Here is an 18,028-nt window from a genome sequence, read left to right on the forward strand (position 1 = left end):
CGACCGATTCCGGTAGTTCCGACTTATATACTACCTGAAAAGAAAAGAATGATGTGTGCAAAGTTTCAACCCGATAGCTTTAAAACTGACAGACTAGTTTGCGTACAAACCGACACACAGACGGATAGACGGACAGATAGACAGACAGACGGACATACTTATATCGACTCAGGAGGTGATCCTGATCAAAAATATATATACTTTATAGGGTCGGAGATGTCTCCTTCACTTCAAAATTATAATACCCTCTGCAATTTCCAGTATATTTTCCAATATAATATAATATAAAAAACCTCTTGACGATGTAAAGTACCGGAGACGAACCTGCATGTTGAGCCCAAAATATCTGATACCAATGTTGGTGACGAAAATATGATATATGTTATGTTATATAAAAAATATTCTTGTTCGGCACGTGCACGAAAAACAAAAAAAAATCGGGCACTTTCTAAATAAGAATATTTTTTATGCGCGAAAAGACTCCATATATAGCCAAAGAACTAAAAATTTTCTGTATGGATTCGATCTGAATGAATTATACACCTATCAAAAGGTATTGTTTTAATTAGATAATTTTTGTCCAAGCATTTTCTATAAGTCGTTTGGTCGAGAAATAAGGGTGAAAGTAAAAAAAATTTAAACACTAAATTGGGACTGGTAAAGACATTTTAGATAGTATATTTTTATATATTCGCATTCTAAATTCGCATCGATTGGTACCTCAACCGACCCGATCCGACATTTCGTTCAGAAAATACTCAAGAAATTCGATTTTTTCAGCTTTTTCCAAATGAAGGCAGTTTGTCTCGTTGTCCGTTTGCACTTTTTTTTGCTTTGGAGATGTTTGCTATCGTATGAGCAAAATTTGTTTTAAAACTTTTTAAAATACCTTAATATAACGTTAAAAAAATAAAAAAAACTTTGTTTAATACAAAATTCATAACTATTAAATCAAGAAATGTATTAAAACGTGCTTTACACCGTTGAAAAGGTTTTTTTTTAATATCTATTACTGTGAAAATACATTTTTTTCAAGAAAAGAAATTTTTTTTTTAAATTGGCTTATTTGATCTTATTTATATTGCATGTGGAGATAGCCCTTGAGATGACGCAACTTTTGATGTATCGCTTATATCTGGAAAATTTCGTTGCCTTAAGATATAGTCCTACCAGTGCAGCTACCAATTTTGTGAAGCACCTGTGAAGCTTGGTGTTACGTACACATACATACATATGTACGTACATGGATGTGTTTATTTGATGGGGAATATTTTTTTGAGCTTTTTCCAATTTGTGTGAAATTAACTTGAAAATATGGAATGAAATCTTTCAACTTTTACTTTATTTTCCTATCGGTCGACTATATCCTATAGCTGCCTTATAACTGATTGATCGGAAATGTCTCTTACCTGTTTACTTGTTTAAACAATTTGGTTTCCCACAACTAAGAAACCACCGAAGCTATTGAAATTCTTTATATCTTTGGAAAGGTTTTTAATTATTCCACTTTCTTTCATGCAAAAATCTATGGAGTAAATAAAAAGAGTTTTGGTGTTTATCCTTACGTTTAAAGTATTTTAACTGTGTGAATCGCCTATCCAGAGGTTACTTTAATATTTTATATATTTTGTGTTCTTTTTTAAATAATTGAAGATCTATATATCCCTATAAGCCAAAGCTGCCTGAAGGCATGTATCACGTTTTTGCCCTAACAAATAAATTAATAGCTTTTCAATCGTGTAAATCGTTTACCTCGTCAAGAGGTTTTTATACCCTTGCAGAGGGTATTATAATTTTGTTCAAAAGTGTGCAACGCAGTAAAGGAGACATCTCCGACCCTATAAATTATATATATTATTGATCAGGATCGCCTCCTGCGTCCATATGACCATGTCCGTCTGTCTGTCTGTCTTTTTCTACGCAAACTAGTCTCTCAGTTTTAAGCTATCGAGTTGAAACTTTGCACACTTCCTTATATTCCTTGCAGGTAGTATATAAGTCGGAACTGCTTGGATCGGTCGACTATATCCAAAAGTAAACAAAAGTCTATCGCTAAGCAAGCATAGAATAAATTCTCTCCTTTATGTTCATATTTAAATAACTTATGGATAAAAATATTAGCCCCTTAATTGCACTTGTTCAATTTACCTGCTACATGCCGGAAATTTGCAAAACTTCATTTGTACGCCGTTTGTTTGTGTTAACGATAGCCCCGGAGATAGCCATCTGGGCTCACGGAAATTGGGGATGTTAGAAATGCTTTGTAGTCCTATTGCTGGTCCTTCCTTTTTCCTTTCGTTCGTGCCAAGATTGAGTATACTAATAAAGTAAGCTTCTATTATTTTTCCAATTTACGATTAAAGTTGAAACAATTTAATTTGGATCAACCTATGATCCTAAATATAATCCAATAAATAAAATCAAAAAAGTATAAAAAGTGACCACCTGCATGCCTTGGCGTGCGCGGGGAGTGCAACTCGCGGTCCAAAGTGTGCAACGCAGTGAAAGAGAAATTTCAGACCATATAAAGAATATATAATCTTGATCAGGATCACCTCCTGAATCGATATAAGCATGTCCGTGTGTTTGTTTCTGCACAAACTAATCTCTCAGTTTAAGAGCTAACGAGTTAAAACTTTGCACACATCCTTCTTTTCCTTGCAGGTAGTATATAAGTCGGACCGGCCGGGATCGGTCGACTATATCCTATAGCTGCTATATAACTTTGGTGTTTTTTAAGTTAGAGGGTTGGGACACATGTTATATTTGGTCAAAATATTTTATGCACAAAATTTCATAAGGATCGGCCGACTATATCCTATAGCTGTCGTACACCGATCGGAATTGGTGAAAAACACCGATCGGTGTTTTTTAAGTTAGAAAGATGGGACTTGGTACAGATTCCATTCTAGGCAAAAATCTGATTTGACAAATTTCATAAGGATCGGCCTACTGTCGGCTATAGGATATAGCTGCCATTTAACTGCACGATCGGAATTGGCTTAACTGTGTTTGTTTTTGATGCTAAAATGATGAGACTTTATTAAGGGCATTATAAGGGCATAGGGATTTTGTTTAGGGCAACTAAATCCGATCTGTCAAATTTCATAGGGATGGGCCGACTATATCTTATGGCTGCCATATAACTACACGATCGAAATTGGCATAACTTTGGTGTCTTTTAAGCTATGGGAGTGATGGGAATGATGGGGCAATCTAAAACTGGTTCTATGGTTAATATCTATCTATTGCAGGTTCAGCTGGTTTACTAAAGCTTTACAGAAATTTAAGATAGCCCTGTTGGCCTGTGTAAAATAAATTGCTACCTAATATATAATCTATTTATAGGGATAAAAAATTAGCGGTTTAATATTTTAAAGAAGAAAGGCCTAACTACAAGGGTATATCAACTTCGGCCACGTAAGGGTATATCAACTTCGGCAACTGATATGTATAAAAGTTTGAACAAGGCGCAAAAGACGGTTTAGAAGATTTAATAGAAACTTAATTAATTTCATTGTCATACTCGTGCATAACGTTAAACGGATAATTATGCTGGCTATTCCGGTCAAGCCCACTTGGACACACATATGTACATACATAATAAGCAATCAAAAGGGGATGTTGGACCCGATAAAGTTTAATGGGGGAGACTCCGTTTCAATTATAATTGTTTCAACGGAGATTTAAATGTCCAAATAAGGGCAAGCGTGGTCGTAAACTCGTAAATAAAAATTATGGAAACAGCACCAAGCATCTTTAAAAATAGCAAGGTTGTTGGAATTCCGATCGTTCAGTTATATGACTGATATAGGATATAGTTGGCCGATCCTCATGAAAGATCGGATTAGATTGTCCAAAACGGAATCCGTAGAAAGACCCTAGCTTTAAAAACAAAAAAAATAAGCCAATTTCGATTGTTTAGTTATATGAGAGATATAGTCGGCCGATCCTAATTAAATTTTGCAAATCGAATAAGATTGCCCAAAATGCAATCTGTACTAAGTCTCATCTTTCTAACTTAAAAAACACCAAAGTTATGCCAATTCCGATCGATCTACGACAGCTATTAGATTAAGTCGGCCGATCATTACGAAATTTGTACATAAGATACTTTGACCAAATATAACATGTGTGGAAAGTCCCAAACCTCTAACTTAAAAAAACACCAAAGTTATGGCATTTCCGATCAATCAGTTATATGGCAGCTATATTATATAGTCGACCGATTCCGGCTGTTCCGACTTATATACTACCTGAAAAAAAAAATAATGATGTGTGTAAAGTTTCAACCCGATAGCTTTAAAACTGAGAGACTAGTTTGCGTAGAAACCGACACACAGACGGACAGACGGACAAACGGACATGCTTATATCGACTCAGGAGGTGATCCTGATCAAGAATATAAATACTTTATAGATGTATCTTTCACTCCTAATTAAAATCAATTTTAATTAAAAACTTTCCCAAAATTCTATTAAACATCCAAAATTGTTTCGTAGTTATGGAACAAACAAGTAAACAGGTTAGAGCCTGTTCCTTATGAGAAAACTATATAATAAATTACACAGGCCGACAATTTCCAACTTTTTTTTCCTCCACGCATAATTTTACCTGCTCCATTACCTTTAGGCTCCCCTGAACTTAAGTCCAGAACAAACATAGGTTCTATCACCCACAGTTTTCGCGGTACACCTAAGAGAAGAAATTGATCAAATTTTACCATATATTGAATTATGTAGGCCGTGTAATGGCGATGACCATCATTGTTTCTAGTACATATCATTTTTGAAATGTATGTGTACCAACTAAAATTAAAAAATGGTATCTAGCAGTTACCATATCATTGGAATACTCATCCAAAGTTGAAATATTAAATTTTCTACATTAATTTTTGGTCTTCTATGATTTTTCCCCAAACATTTTTCTATGGAAGATTTTTATTTTCTTATTGAAATCAGTGGATCATACCATGTTTTAATTTTGGATTTAAGGAAAAACTCGATTTTATAATTTTAATGAATTTATTATAGGTGGTTAAACAATATTTTCTTCAATTAAATTGGAGTTGTTGGGACTTGTGCCAGCATCAAATATCATAATTATTTCTATTTAATTCTCTCAGTGTAACTAGCCGCAGCGGTCCACTAATTGCCCGTTATCAGCTGTTCCATATTCTTTGTTTCTCCTAGATTCGCATGCGCTTTGTTGTTCTTTTGTAGCGCATGCACTTTGGGATCTTTGATGGAGCTTCTGCGCAAGCTCTTAGGTTTATGCACTTGTATATTCGGTTTTGTTGGGATCGGCCGCTGCCGTTGTTTTGGGGTTAAATTGACCCAATAAAAATATTAAAATTGAATTGTGGAGTCTTTATTAATTCGGTCGCTATCAAAACGCTGATAGCTCAATATTTGGTGATCCCGACGTGATCGCACCCGGTTTGATTTATGACCATTAAAGTGCATAAAGGAAACCTTGTAAAGGAAAATTTGTTGCTGTTGTTTCCATTACATTGCACCTTGCACAAAATCTTACATAATGGAGTCTGGAGGCGTATTTAGTGCCTCGGTTCCTGCAAGCATGGAAAGGCTGTTGAGGCGAAGAGCAGAGGTGACCTACCAGGAGATGGAAGCCCTGCATAATAAGGTCAAGCATGCAGTGCAGAAGGACGATTTGACCATCATGGTACTGGAGCCGTTGGAAATTGCGTTGCACAAGAAATTCACCACACTCCAGGATGAGTTAGAGCAATTGAGCTCTAGTGAAATAGCGAGTGGGAGCGAATTATTCTGGAAGTTCTCCCAGCTTGCCGCTGATGTGCGCGTTGATATTCAGGTGGGAATGGCAAGGTACTCCATGAGGGTGCCTGAACACTCCACTCGTCTCGACGGCACCAACGGTCCTGCTTCGTCAATGGCAGAACCAACCATAGCGGTGGTGAAGGTGCAGTATGGTCTGTTGAAAAATCGTCGCTCATGCAGTCAGGATTACCCGCTGGACCGCGACATCCAATCGGGTTCTCAGGATTTGAAATTGGAGCGAAACCTGAACAACGACTACGATAGCCAGGACGTGTCCAATTGCGTCTCATCAGTGCCCCTGCTATCCACCGCTCCCCCCGTGGTCGCTATTTCTACATCGCATCTGGCAGTTGTCTGCGATGAATTTTTTAAAGCGGCTGTTCTTAATCCCTCATCTGGCCCGGGATTTGGTTTATTGTCACCGTTGCCGATTAAGTCCGCGCCCAGGTCTGACTCCATTCTGGACTTCAGCCTGCACCCTTCCAATGGGGGGAAGTCGCCCGCATCGATGCTGCCGCCGTCTGCAGCTACCAAGGTAGCTGCTGCTCCAGCCGTGAAGGCTCCTGATCCTGCAATCGAAAGGTGCGCCTACGCGCAATTTCGGAAAGAAGTTTCCTTCCACTCTCGCCACTCTATTGACGCCTGGCTCGAGCGCTCTCTGGATCTGGATGGACACGGCAGCCTGCAACTGAGAATTATGGACCTTGAGATCATCAGCAATATTATGTGATGAAGCTGTCCCATGCCCCTAAGGATTTTTGTTGAAAGATGGAATTCAACGGGGGGAGGATGTTGGGACTTGTGCCAGGAAAAATTTGAAACTCTTACAAACTGTTTCCATACCCAAATCCCGGTTTCAACGAACACAAACATAGAACACAGTAACATAAAAAAAATAATACTAAATAGCGCACACAATAGTATCCCCCAATCCCAACCTCCAAAAACTCAACACAATGTTCCATGGTGGAATAAAGAACTAAGCATCCTGAAATCTAAAAAAAACAGAGCATGGAGATTATTCAATAGGGATATGACTCAAGATAACCTAATACAATATAAAAAAGCTAACGCCCAGTTCAGAAGAGAAATTCGACTAAGTAAGAAGGAAAGCTTACTCGTACTGACCTCAGCAATTTCAAGCCAATCCAAGGCGGATTTGATCTGGAATAACATTAGACAATTTTGCGGAATTCACAAATCAACACACATCCATTGCATTCAAGATACGAATAAAAACTCAACGGTTATAAATGCAAAAGACATAGCTACAGCCTTTTCCAAACACTGGTCATCTAAATCAGAGGACCAAAACTTCTCACAGGCATTTATAGACGCCAAAAAAAACTCAAACAGACAAGACACCAACTATCTACCCAAAACCATAGCCGACTTTATGGAGTGGACAGAATTTAATGCTGCTTTGAACAGTCTAAAGGGGAACACCCCAGGTAACGATAAAATTAACTACTCAATGATAAAGCACACTGCAATGCCAGTAAAAATCAGAATGATAAACTTTTTCAACTCAATTCTAGATTCTTTCATTCCTTAAGCTTTTAAAATTAGTACAGTAGTCCCAATTCATAAATCAGGCAAAGACAAAACGTCAATAGAATCATACAGACCGATCTCCTTAAACCCATGCATAGTAAAAACACTTGATAAAATAATCTCCAAGCGACTTTGGTGGTTTGTTACCTCTAACAAACTTCTCAACAGCCGTCAAATAGGTTTCAAAAAAGGGAAGTCTGTGATAGACTGTCTACTATACGTAGATGCAATCATAAGCAGGTCCCTCTCAGAAAAAAAACATGTATCAATCATATCCCTCGATTTCGAAAAAGCATTCGAGAAAGTAAGACTTCACACCATTAAAAGCCAACTGGCAGATTGGGGATGTGGACCTAGATTAACAAAATACGTAACCCAATTTATGACGAACCGCAAAATCAGAGTCAGAGTAAACCACAGGCAATCACTAATCCACCCACTCCACAACGGGATACCCCAGGGTTCTCCATTGTCGGTAATTTTATTCCTGATAGCATTCAATAGATTATCTATCACCATGAGCATACATAAAAATCTCAACTTCATTGCATTTGCTGACGACTACAACATTATCGTTGACCTGAAAAAAGAAAAGAACCCACTAATTGATTTAAACCGCCTCTTTGAGGACATTAACAACTGGTGTGATACATCAGGAGCAGCATTATCTCTTTCGAAATGCAAACATATACATATTTGCAGAAAACATTCCTGCACCTGCCGAGTATCCACACAAACACACATCATTGACCCAGTGCAGGAATTAAAAATACTAGGATTATCATTCGACTCAAAATACAGCTGGAAACCGCATATTAAGAATTTAAAAAAATCTCTGACAAATTCCTCAAATATAATAAAACTCCTAGCAAATGACAAATACAATTGCCAGCCAACAACACTAGTCCAAATCGTAAAAAGCTTATCAGTTTCTAAAATAGATTTTGGCCTGCCACTATATGGGCTAGCACCAAAATCAGTATTAAAACCCATCAAAACAATACTGAACAATGCACTTCGAACCGCGTTAGGAGCCTTCTGCTCAACTCCTACTTATAATATCTATGTGAAATCCAATGTCACCCCTCTTGAAACAAGATTACAACACCTTCAAGCTAAATTATCAAAAACCATAATCCAATCAACAGATACTCCACTAAAACCAATAATTGACAAAATCTTAAAAAACAAAATCACAAAATACAGAAACTCGGCCATACATAAAAGTATAATTTCTTGTACCAACCTAGCCTTTCTCTCAAGACAGAAAAACTCATACCAAAAACAAAACCGCCCTGGCATTTAAAATCAGAAACAATAGACACAAACCTATGCAAATACAGCAAAGATTAAACAAATATATCATTATTCAGAAAAGAATTTTTAGACATAAAATCAAAAATGTGCAACTTTACATTTATTTATACTGACGGATCACTACACAACAATATACCTGCGTACGCTATTACCACAGAAAATTACATCCTTAAAATGGCCATACTTCCGCCCTACTCCTCAGTCTATTCAGCTGAGATAATTGCTCTACTAGAAGCCATTGAAATAAGTCGAACAATGAAAGGAAAAATCTGCATTTGCTCCGACTCACTCTCTGCCTTAAAGTCAATAACAAATATCGACAATGCCTCATATTACCCGGCATTAATAAGAAGTTTACTAACAAACCTGCATCCAAAAATAAAAATCCTATGGACCCCAAGCCATGTAGGAATCATAGGGAATGAATTTGCTGACGAAGCCGCTAAACACGCAACTATGGCACCCTTGATCACAACAAAAAATCTCAACCAGACCGATATAAACAGATACATAAAATATAAACTATCCAACAACTCCCAGAACCAAATTCAATACACGTCAAGCTGGTACCAATCTTTAAACACAAATAAAACTAACATCCACGATTACTCCAAAAACAAGGAAATCTCCAGCCTTTCAAGACGAGATCAAACAAAATTCATTAGACTACGTCTAGGACACACAAGACTCACCCATCAGTATAGATTGCTGCATTCAACATCCAATACCTGCCAGTTTTGCAACCAAGCTCGTATCTCCATTCCGAATGGTAATCTCCACTCTTCGCTTTCAATCCCCCCAAACACCAACATCCTCAATATCCTAAACTTTCTTAGGAAAACAAAGATATTAAACATCATCGAATAGTAAACAATTAATAATGAAATGTCCAACAACACAATATTAGTAGTCATTAAGATCAAGTAAACATATACAGACTATTTAGCCCCCATACTTAAATATTATATTAGGTATTATTGTAATTATTTAGTAATTTTGCCAAAAACTTGAATATTACTTAACTTGAATATTAATTAAACAATAATAGTAATAATAAATGATAATGATAATAATAATAATAATAATAATAATAATGACGACCCGCCGCTTTTCGCAACGGACACGAATTGGACAATGGAATGTGAGGACCCTAATGGAGCCATCCAGAATTGCGCAGTTTGAATAAGGAGATGGGCATAGTTAGGATTGGAACCCTGGAGTGGAACCCGCAAGGAAGAAGAAGAGTGGAACGCCCCAAAGCTAACCTGGCGCCGATCTACAATACGCGAACTCGCAGACAAAAATACATCACCTGGGGACTTGGCAAAGAGAACAGAGGGTCCGGTGGAATACACATGTGGATGCCCTAAGCTCCCAAGCGGAGTAATAGAAATAAAAAAAAAAAAAAAAAGTAATAATAAATATAAATTTAGAGCCAGCCGAAAGCCTTAGTAGCTAGGGCTGCAACACCCCCCCCTGTAGCTTTAGTTTGTAACTTTAAGCATACAGATTGTAAATAAATAAATAATTGAATTGTAAATGTAACCTCGTCTTAATAATTCGGTCGCTATTAAAACTCTGATAGCTCAACAGGATTTTTTAATCTCATATTAACTGCGGCTCCTCTCAAAGTTAGCTTTCCTTTCTTGTTTATTTTTTGATAACACAGACCCCTGAACCAAAGTCCAGAACAAACATAGGTTCTATCACCCACAGTTTCCGCAGTACACCTAAGAGAAGAAATAGATCAAATTTTACTATATATTGAATTATGTAGGCCGTGTAATGGCGATGACCATCATTTTTTCTAGTACATATCATTTTTGAAATGTATGTGTACCAACTAAAATTAAAAAATGGTATCTAGCAGTTACCATATCTTTGGAATACTCATCCAAAGTTGAAATCTCTGATTTTCTACATTAATTTTTGGTCTTCTATGATTTTTCCCCAAACATTTTTCTATGGAAGATTTTTATTTTCTTATTGAAATCAGTTGCAGTTACCAATCAGTTGCAATACCATTGCAGTTAAGCAGTAGTTTATTTTATTATTATATATATCGCATCGTATATAGTTGTCACCCCAAAATAAATTTTCTACTAAAAATATTGGAAACAGCTCCAAGCATCTTTAAAAATAGCAAGGTTGGGACATTTCCGATCATTCAGTTATATCGCGCGGTTCCCACTGCATACGTACAGCCCACCTCTCGCCCAACCGACCGAGGGACGCTGCCGCGTAACGAATCGCGGGAATAGATCCGAGATAGATTAAGCGAAGAGTAGGAGAAAGATATCACGAGGAAGAGTGTTGCACAGATAAGGCGGTTAATATAAGCGATTTAAGATTTAAGATGTAGTAGAGCCAAGTGACAAGATATGGTAGAGACCATAGTAGTCCGAACATAATATTCTGAACGGATCATGTTTGGCATATGTCGAACTACAATAGCTGAAGAGTAGAGAACGAATGTTTCTAGTCCTTCTACTAGGAACGTTAAAATTAACGTGTGTTAGTAAATGCTGGCTGTCTATATTTCCATAAATAAGATTATATAGAAACTTGACACCCAGCATCGTTCTACGGTTTGTTAATGATGGTAAGTTGATTAGTAAAAGTCTACTACGATAAGAGGGAAGGTAAAGATTTGCATCCCAATTAAGTCCCCTAGGAGCGAAAGTCAGGAAGTTTTTTTGTACAGATTCTATGTGATCTTGGTGTACTCCGTATTGAGGACTCCGGACGGACCAATGATGTATATAACGTTTTAGTTATGTACGGGTCATTAAATTCTTTTGACCATCTGTTAATAAAACCAAGCATACCCAAAGCTGTATTAACCTTGGTGGATATATGGTTGGTAAATTTAAGTTTTAAATCTAATAGGACACCTAGGTCGTTTACCTGAGTTAATCGTTCTAAAGCGTTCCCATAGAGAAAGTACATAGCCTGGTGAGGACTTGAACAGTAAACAGACATGAGTTTACATTTCGATCCATATTTCGATCCAGCAGCTGAATAATGAAAAATTCCTTCCACATAAGGGGAAAGATCGAAGTTTCCAGCGATAGATTAAAAAGTTTAACGAGCGGTTTGCACAGAGCCTCGGCGCAGAGTTTCAGAACGCAGCGTGGTACACCATCAGGGCCTGGCGAATACACGATCTTAACCTTAAGAAGATCCGATAAAACATCACTTTGATCGAAAGATGGGAAAAATATAAGGTTGGCTTTTGGATATTATAAGTGTAAGGCTGAGCTGAACTGCCGCTAGGTGAATACCTAGTTTGAAAAAACTGTGCAAAGAGATCGGCCATTGCCTGATCAGTATTCGCATAAGAGTTCTCAATGTTTACGCTTAGTGTTTACAAAGTAATAAAACTGCTTCGGATCCTGAGACAAAGATAAAGAAAAGACAAACAAATTCAATAAATTTTTGCCGGTCAAACTTTCCGGCGGCTGCTTGACCCGACTATATACATTTACAAATTATTGAAATATGTAAAAGATTTTCTTAAGTTTTATGAAGGCAGATAGTGTCAAATTTTGTAGAAAATACCAGACTTCTTTATGAATTTCAAAATTATTTTGGAATTGGTTTCGTTAGGATTGGCTAGAGCTAGAATAGGCTTAAGTCGCTAAAAGAAAAAGCGCGTTGGTTGGCGATTGCTGGACAGAAGCACAGAATATGTCTGACGTCTATTTGTTTAATGTTACATAGTGGACAGATGCTACTTTTTGTTCTGTCCATGAAGTGAGCGTTTTAAGAGGAGAATTATTGTGGTGAAAGTTGGGAGGTGCAAGTTGTGTTAGATCTTGATACCATTTGGAGGTTTTTTTGGTAAGCTCCTTTTGTTTATTGACAAAAATGAATTTGAGAAAGTAAGATATGTCTTTAGAAGTATAGTTCGGGGTGAAGGTGGAAGTGGGACTTTGGCCGCTAGCTTTGCCATACCGTCAGCGTATTTGTTTCTTGTCTAGGTATTCTTCACACTTATATTTATGGCTTAGTGAGGTGTTTCTTGCTTTTCCTATGATACTCTGGTCTATGAAGGAGCCCTTTTGGCGTTTTAGTGGGAGATAGGGGAGCGAGAATTCTTTGCAAATTTTCACAATTCTGTCTATTGTGCTCGGGTACCGGTGAATTCTTTTTTGGGACCTGGAGAGTGTTCTTCTTAAGGGGTTACTATGGAATTAATGAAGTTTTTATAGATTTTTCCAGTTGGGAAAAATGCAGTTCTATAGGGTGGATGGTAGCTTCTGCAAGTAGGTTGTTGGAAGGGGTAGTGCGAAATGCCCCGAAAGCCGCTCTTATTGCGGCGTTAATGGTGCTTTTTAGCAGTTTGAGTATAATGTCGGGGCATGTCCGTATAGGAGCAAGCAAAAGTAAATTTTTAAAATTAATATTGCTTTTATGATTTGGATGAGTGGTGGTACTGTGGTGTTGGTATTACACTTGTGGTATGACAGGTGTTTGACAATCCCTAGTAATTTGGATATGTCTGTTTTGAGAGAGTTCCATCTGTATCTACTGTTTATTGTAAGACCTAGGATTTTAAGTGTGTTGGTGGTTTGGATAAATGTGTTGGTGGTGAGAATTTTAGGGATGCAGCCTTGTTTTCTACATATGTGTAGGACTTTGCATTTTTCCTTTGAGAGGATCGAGCCCGATTTTTTGCACCAGTCGTCTAGCTGTTTAAATAGTGTTTTGAGGTTGCTTGTAGGGTTTTTCATCCTGCTGTGTTCTTTAATGAAGTGGAACAATTTCCACTGAATAGGCACAGAATTTTATTTGTTTATGACGTGTGATTATTTTTGAGACTGCATTGTAGGCTATCAAGAATAGAACTACTGAGAGAGGAGAACCTTGTGGAATTCCATTTTTGAGAGTACTTAAGAGTGGTTTAAGATTCTATATTTTAAAGCATAAGGGGTGGTCTTTATCATTAGGTATGATATTCTATTTAGTCCTGGCGTAACGCCTTTTATAGAATTGAGAGCAGATAAAAAGATAATTAATGTCTCTTTCTGTATATATTGCTGGATTGGACGGAGTTGACGATATGTGTTGAGGAGTAGTTTGTTTAGTCGGAATTAAGTAGGGAAGTTGTGGTCTTGGGCTTCCTCTGACCGACCACGATTTGTCAAAACAGCTTGCGATTTCAGCTTGCTCTATTGTTGGTATTTGAGTGGTGGGGTTGATAATGTTGTGAATATGTTTGGAAGGATATAGGCCACGCAGACGCTTGATGTTGGCCCAGGATTTGATAGGATCAGAACAGTGGTTGATGCCAAAAGTAAACTTCTGTATCAAGATACGTTTAGCTTCTCTAACGGCCCTTTTGGATCAGAACAGAAGTGAGATACTTTTAGCTTCACTAACGGCCCTTTTGAATCTAGCGTTTGATTTTTTGTAGTCCATACGTCAATAAAAGTGGCTAAGATCCTGCCTCTTTTGTTGGAATTTGCCGAGCCCCAGTAAGGGTGCCAGCTATTAAAATCTTCAAGTACCCGAGTAATGTGTACCCGAGGAAATGAGGACGTTTTCGAGGTTGTTCAAGTTAAATTTTTTGCTGGGAGATAAATATATATACATATATATGCTGATATAATATAATATATTTTATTTTAGAATGTATTTGAATGTATTTGAAGTTCAGTATAGTTATTTCTGTAGCCGTGTATATTCTATTGAATGGTTTTAAGCATAGTTTTTTGGCGTAAAAGTAAGGGGGTTATTTTTAAATTTCTAAGTCTTCGTCTGTACTAATATTATCTATTTTTGTTTTTGTTCTGAGATTTCTTGTTGGGTTTAGTTTTAGTGTTATTTTTGTCTTTGGATTTTAGGGAGTTACCTATTTTATTTGATTTGGCAGAAAATATTTATGGTGTTGAGAATATTGATGACGTCGTATCCATGGGAAATGGAGATGAAGATGAAGTTGGATGTGCTGTGTTGAATGCTGGAGGCGCTGCTTTCTGGGCTTGAGAAATTTGTGGGTTTATGTGGCGTGAGTTATAGATATGACGTTCTGTATTGTGGTCTATTTTTTTTTCAGTGTATGAATGACAGTTAATTCTTGTTTAACAAAGGAGGGGCAGGATTTATCCATTGCATTGTGGTATTTGATGCCGTCTTCATATTGTTGGTGCATGTCTCGTTGTATTGGATGTGTTCTTTTTCGGCAATTGGAGCATATTTTTTGGGTTTTACGTGGGTCGTTCAATAAGTCTTTAGAAAAAGATATAAAAACACTGTTTTTTCAGAATTTTTTTTTATTTTTTTTTTAGCTCTGCACACTTTGCGAATCGTTTTTCCAACATTTTTATTCCGTCCAAAAAATAGGATTTCGGAAGCTCTTCAAAATACTCATTTGTTTGAGCAATGATGTCTTCGTTGGAAGCGAACCGTCGTTCTTCAAGCCATTTCTTCAGATTGGGGAATAGAAAATAGTCTTAGGGTCAATAAGGGGGATGCTGCAACAATTCCATTTTCAATTCCTCGATTTTGGCCATGGAAACAGCGCAGGTGTGCACATTTTTTCCTTCTTCGGAGCCCGTTTACCCTTGAAAATCCACTGTGATGACTGTCTATTTGTTTTGGAGTGTAGTAATGTATCCAGGTTTCGTCTACAGTGACATATCGACGAAGAAATTCGGCCTGATTGCGATGAAAGAGCCAACATAACCTTAAAGTCCACTACACGATTGCGCTTATTCTCATCTGTGAGCAAACGCGGCACCCATCTTGCCGAAATTTTTTTCAAATTTAATTTTTTATTTAAAAACTAGCAGTACCCTGCCACGTTTCGCTGTGGCATATTGTTGTTGCACGCATAAAAAATAAGTCAAACAAAAAAGAATAATTTTCAAATTAATTAAATTCTGTAATACTTGTGGGTATACAATATTCTTTGTTTCTCCTCCTTAATCATTCATTATTATTTCTGTATTTTAGTACATAGGTTGCTCTTCACTTAAGCACCTTGTGATACACGACATTTTTTGTTTTATTATCAGGCGCAAAAACAAACAACGCAGATGGTCTTCCGACCCGTGAACATGCCACGTATAATTGACCATGGGAAAAACATGAATGTTCTAGATTTAAACCACAAACTTTTAAGGATTGGCCTTGTGATTTGTTGATTGTCATGGCAAATGCAAGACGTATCGGAAATTGAAGTCTTTTAAATTCAAACGGCATATCGGTTGGGATCATCGGGATCCTCGGAATGAGAACTTCCTCACCTTTGAATTTTCCTATCATTATCGTAGCGTAAATTACATTGTTCATCAATTTACTAACCACCAAACGCGTACCGTTGCACAGTTTTGGTTGGTATATGTTTCGAAGCATGATTACTACGGAGCCAACCTTTAGGCGTAAATTGTGCGGTGGTAAGCCAGGCACGTCCAAAGAGTTTAAAAATTCAATTGGATAGTTGGTGGCTTCATCTTCATTTGTGACGCAGTCAATAGATTTGAATGAATGCATTGTTCCAATGATCTTATTTTGAATTATGTAGTTCAGGTCATCTACATCTTTATTCTTAGCCGCTAAAATTGCTCGCTCACTCAACCATTCATTATTTTTGTAGTTAGAAATAATATTTGGAAATACATTGTTGATAAGTTCGTCTTTTGATGAGACAAAATTACAGAAATTATTTGGAAATGATATTAAACCGCTCGATTCTATCTACAAAATAAAAACCAGATTCTTTAACTACATTCTATGTAAGTACAAAAATAAATACCTTAAATGTCGGATTAAAACCTCCTTCTTCGATAATGTCTGCCCCAAATGACGTCATTTGGAAACAACTATTGTATTTTCGAGTATTTGCAAGAAAGTGGCGTGATTCTTGTGTTTCGCCGCAAAGCAATGAATACAATGGCTCTTGTGGCGGAGTCAACACTGGCAATTTCACTTTACCATTAACGCAGCATAATCCAGGCGTTTCTCCGGAAAACTTTAATGCACCACAATACTCGCAAACAACGTCCATTTGCCCAATGCAAACGCTAGGATGCAAGCTGTAATCATTGCTGCAATCGTATCGAAACGCAGCTCGATTCAAATCAGCTAAATATCTGCGTCGCAAATTGAAATCTATTTGAGAAGCACGAAGTCGAGCCATACTATTGCGGCGCTGTTCACGTGCAATTTCTCGTTCTTCTTCAGTCCTTTCATATGCAATATTTTGTATTCTTCTTGCATTACGGCTTTGTCGGGAAAGATTCGACCGTCTTGGTCGCGGCATTATTAATTACACTTCACTTCACTTCAATCCACTTGTTAATTATTTATTTAATAGAAATAGTTTTAATATTGATTTCAGCGCAACACAATCTTTTTGGTTCGTTGTTAAATTTGAGAGCCTGACTATGAATTTGACTTCGTTTGTAACTGACATTTTGACATTTGACATTTTCTTCTTAGCTGTCTGCCTAAATAAAAAAGTATGGGCCAGGGAGGAACGCTGTCGAACGGGACAAAAAGTATCCTATGTCCTTCTCCTGGCTCTAAGCTACCTCCCTACCAATTTTCACTCAAATCTGTTCTTCCGTTCTTGATTTATAAGTGGTGTAACATAAAACACGATGTTCTTTTATATATATATAATAATTAAATATCTTCTTCAAAAATAGTTTGAAAAAAAATATATTTTTATTTGAGTTCCGTTTTTGATACAGTGTGATTTTTAAAACTGCTTAGAATTTTTGGAGTTTCAGAACTAACTTAACTTTGGGGCTCTAAGTCCCTTTTATAGCTACCCTTGCTGAAGCTTTTTGCAGATCAAAGCTCGAAAGAAGCTTTTCTCTCAGAGAGGCTTTGTTTTCTGAAGGAAATCGATTGAGTCGGAACCTATTACTTGAGGTGTCAGTTGACGTGGAAGACTTTGGGTCTCAATTAATCGAGGTGACAAGAAAATGTGAAATTTCCTGTGAAGTGGATGCCCATTTAAGAATGGTTTGAGCTGTTTAGTTTTATTTCACTTAAAAGGAGTGAGAAAGATTTGAGTCGGGATTCTGTTTACCAAAATATTGTTTTGGTTTTCAATCTGAAGTGGCTCTTAGAAATTGGAAATCTTAAATGAGACTGTTTTCAGCCGAATTGAAAAATTAAATGTTTATGTTTTTACAAAAATTGGAATGATGCAATTTGCAGCTGGATTACGAATTTCAATACAAAAGGCTTCAGCTTCGGTTTACAAAATTGGTTTACAAAATTTACTGATATACACTTAAAGAAATTTTGTTGATATGTTACTTCCCCATCCTTAAGAATTTAGCCTGTCCTCAGGCGGTTAGTTTGGGGTATAACTGTAGGTCATGTTCTTTATTCTC

The 18,028-nt window shown here is 37.0% G+C and overlaps 1 long non-coding RNA gene across 1 annotated transcript; it reads right to left on the reverse strand.

The window, feature by feature from the left end:
• Positions 1-16,247: 16,247 nt before the first annotated feature.
• LOC123257734 lies at positions 16,248-16,487 on the reverse strand. Its single transcript, XR_006507837.1, has 2 exons — positions 16,435-16,487; positions 16,248-16,376 (listed from the first exon to the last, which is right to left on the reverse strand). It is a non-coding gene; the product is annotated as an uncharacterized LOC123257734 (long non-coding RNA).
• Between the last annotated feature and the right edge of the window lie 1,541 nt (positions 16,488-18,028).

The sequence above is a fragment of the Drosophila ananassae genome (genome assembly GCF_017639315.1).
Source record: "Drosophila ananassae strain 14024-0371.13 chromosome 4 unlocalized genomic scaffold, ASM1763931v2 tig00000054, whole genome shotgun sequence".
Taxonomy (NCBI): domain Eukaryota; kingdom Metazoa; phylum Arthropoda; class Insecta; order Diptera; family Drosophilidae; genus Drosophila; species Drosophila ananassae.